Raw genomic sequence first — 3,973 nt, 5'->3', positions numbered from 1 at the left:
TTATTACCTGCTCAAACTTGTCACTGTGAAAGTGGAAAGCAATAGGTAAAAAAGCAGCAATATCTCTCTTGAATGCATAGACATAAAATCACTCTCAAGTGTCCACCTCAAATACTTTTCTTTTGAGGTACCTTTTTTTTTTTTTTCTGTAGAGCATAAATCCCTTTCAAACTCCTCTCCAGATCTTTACCAAAAATGGAGCTAACTAGAGTATATGCAGCAGCATTTCTAGTTACTGTTTATTTCATTTGCATAACATTTTCCTTAACATATTTCCATTCTTATGAGTCTGCACAGTGTAGCCTTAATTTAGATTTAACTCTAGTTGTTAACTCTAGTTGGTCAGATTTTTACTATATTCTTGGTCTTTCTCACTTTGTGATTAAAATTATGCAAGCTATTTCAGTTTTGCTTGATTTTTTATTGTATTTATCACTTCTCCATAGTTTCTTTTGGCCTATATGTTTTCTCTGGAATTAACTGACTTAACTTCTCTTATTTCTGTAAGTTAGCAAAAATGTCTTTTCCTCCTCTCACACAGCAGATTTTTCATTTCTTACCTTTCTAATCAGTATCTCACATTAAACATTGCAAAGTGAAATGAGCTTATAAAATTAAGAGGTGAAATTTCTTGGTTGTTCCAAGGTGTAAACATGTACCATGTTGCAAATCCTTCTGAGCATGCTTTCAAAGACTTTATTCTTTTCTAATCTGCTTCTCTGGAATAAATTCTCAAGATATTGTGGTTAATTCCTATAATCAGGGTTTATCTTTACCTCATTCACTTTAGGCTATTCTAGTTCTTTTTCACATTTCAGCAAGATCTCATTCTTACCTCAAACTCTAAAATTTAAAAAAGAATGAGATATATCTGAAGCAAAGACTTCTTTTCTTTTTAAATTTACCAATCCCTACAATGACTTCAGAGGCACCACCACAGGCCCTGGGAACCATAGAGAGTAGAGATGGAAAACCCCTAGATTATAAGTTTTGTGAGCAAACATCTACGTCAATGCTTATTAAACTACTTGTGTTGAAAGAACCAGTATGTTGAAAAACAATCATCTATGAGATAATCATATGTCAGCATGTCTTAAGAGTGAAAGAGATACTCATTGCCCTTTATTCTCAACTATCTTTTCAAGAAGATTTGTATTGTGAACAACTTTGGAGGACAGAGTTTTTCTCTGAAGCAAAGAACACATTTGCTTATAATCTGAAATGCAGAGATAGCATCTGTCTTTGGAGCAAACAGCAAGTATGCTTACTGTTAAATATAAAATATTAGGCTTGTTAAACTCAGGGTCCCTTACCTATAATTCAATTCACTGCATGTGCAAGAGTAATCTGGCACTGTTTGTTCACTTTGACAATAATTGGGTTGATGAAACAATACTAGAAATGCTGGTGCTCTGGTACTTCTACTTCAAGCAATAAACTGTCCTTAGTCTACTCTCTGAGCCTAGAGTCTCTTGTCTTCATACCTGACCCATGAAATATTGGCGGGCTAACTTGTTAAATGGTACACATCAGGGAATAAAGTGATAATCCCTTCACAATTTTTCATACAGTATTGGTTTCTACTTGAAATCTGGTTGAATATGACTATTTTATCACACACTGATATATATATTTTTTAAAGCCTGCGGTAAGTAGCTTCTAAGATAATTCCCAATGATACCTAACTCCTGGCTTTAATACCCTTGATATACTTCCTAGAAGGGTGAGCTAGATGCTGTGACTTTCTTCTAATGACCAGAATATGGCACAAAGGATAGGCTGTGACTTTCAAGATTAGGTTACAAATAGACTCGGGCTTCTATTTTGACTTTCTTCATTTTCTCTTGCTTAGCTCCATGATGGAAGCCAGATACCATGCTATGATGTTCGCTATGGAAAGGTCCACATGACAAGGAACTGATGGAAGCCTCTATCCCACAGCCAGTGATGAACTGAAGTCCTCAGTCCAACAAACCACAAGGAATTGAATGTTGTTCAGAACCATGTGAATGAGGCCAGAAGCAGATCTCCCTTAGTTCAGCCTCCAGATAGCACTATGGACCTGACTGCCATTGTGATTGCAATCTGATGAGAAACTCTGAAATGGAAGACCCAGCTAATCTATCCCTAGATTCCCAACAGTTCAGAAACTGAGAGATAATAAATTTCTGTTGCTTTAGGCTGCCATATTTTGGGGGTAATCTGTTAAACAGTGAGGCATTTCAAGGACTGGCATCAGTTAATGGAGATCCTTGCCCTACTCTAGATAATTCCTTCCCTAGCTCTTTGTGGGAAGGAATCCAATCTACTTTATTCATCAGTGCATCTTCATACAATGTAAGGTACATGATAGGTTACTGATAAATTATTTTTGAAAAGATTCATGAGTCACTGGTCAAGCCCAATTATGGTCAGAATATATGTTAATGAGATATAAATTGAGAATTGAGAAGTATGATAGTAAGACTCATGTAGGACAGCTACTGTATTACAGTGAAGATGGTAGATGATACATATAATGAATAGAAGTTTGGAAACAATAATTTAAATAATAATGAATGAGATCTATTCTTAATTCACATAAATGTACCTAAATACATATATACACATACATGAACCTAAATACATATATAAGAAAGTTGGCTGAATTAGATATTCACCTATTAATACAAAACCCTTGTTCTCTTAAATTTTCTATTATAATTGACTTTACTTTATATGTAATTTTAAAAGGCTACTCTTTGGCTAACATTTGGTCACAAATCAGTGATTAAAAATGAGAGAGTCAGACAATTGCTGTTGATTGTGTGACTGAAGGCATTTAAACTGTGTGGCCCACTGTGACCGCAACTGTAAAAAGATCAGGTAAATGAACTGTATAGTCTCTTCTAAAATGTATAGATTCTGGGCCTCAAGCAGACCTGCAGGATTTCACTACCAGGGCTGAAGCTACCTGATTTCTGGCATTGCTGGCTGGAAAATGGCATTAACATGAGGTGGACCCCTACCTGCCCTGCGAGTACACGTGTGAGGGGATGCTGGAGCAAATCCGCGCCTATGTCCAGCACCAGGACTTTTGTGTAGACCCAGCTCCTGCCCCACCTGGGGCCCGAGTGCCGCAGAGCCCCTTCATCCTGGCTCCCAATGGCACCCACCTCGCAACACCAGCTTAGCCCCGGGGGCCTGGCCCCCAGTGCACTCCCTCCGGGCCTGGCTGGCTGCCACGGGAAGGGCCTGCACGGACGCCTGCCTGGACCACGGGCTGATCTGTGAGCCCCCTTTCTTCCCCTTCCTCAACAGCCAGGACACCTTCCAGAAGCTGCAGGTGCCCTTCGACGGTATTGAGTCAGAGATGAACCACCTGTACCCGGCCTTCGCCCAGCCCGGCCAGGAGTGCTTCCTGCAGAAGGAACCTCTGCTCTTCAGCTGCGCCGGCTCCAGCACGAAATATCCGCGGCTCTGCCCCTGCCGAGACTTCCGCAAGGGCCAGGTGGCCTTGTGCCAGGACTGTCTGGGAGGGTGACCACCAGGTTGGCCTCCCTACCGCAGGAGAAAGCCCCAGCAGATTCCGAGCTCCAGTGACCCTCCCTCCCCTCGACGCCCCCGAACTGCAGCCTTCTTCCTTGACTGGGACGTGGGCAGGGCAGATTGGTGCGTAGGTCTAGGGAGGGGGGAGACTCTGCCAAGCATCTGGTGTCTACCTTCCGCAGGCTCCTCATGCTCCTCCCAGGGGTGCATGGCAGCGCAGTGGCCAAGCAGCTGGGGGTTGGTGCAAGCGTCCCAGTGAGTGGCCCAGGAGCAGGTGGTCAGAGGTCCCTTGCTCTGTGCAAGACCAGATCTGAACCAGATGGAGAGAGGGCTCTTGTCCTTCTTGGGACCAGGAGGGGCCCTCTGGGTATACAACAGAGGAAGTGGGGTGAGGCTTGCTTGATGGCCCATTGAACGGTCCACAGAGTGGGGAGTGATGTGTGAG

General features: G+C 42.3%; 1 pseudogene; it reads left to right on the top strand.

The window, feature by feature from the left end:
• Positions 1-916: 916 nt before the first annotated feature.
• LOC128051723 (alpha-1,6-mannosylglycoprotein 6-beta-N-acetylglucosaminyltransferase B-like) lies at positions 917-3,523 on the top strand (annotated as a pseudogene).
• The last annotated feature ends 450 nt before the right edge of the window (positions 3,524-3,973 follow it).

The sequence above is a fragment of the Budorcas taxicolor genome, chromosome 1 (assembly GCF_023091745.1).
Source record: "Budorcas taxicolor isolate Tak-1 chromosome 1, Takin1.1, whole genome shotgun sequence".
NCBI classification, from domain to species: domain Eukaryota; kingdom Metazoa; phylum Chordata; class Mammalia; order Artiodactyla; family Bovidae; genus Budorcas; species Budorcas taxicolor.
This window is presented reverse-complemented; position numbering and strand designations above follow the sequence as displayed.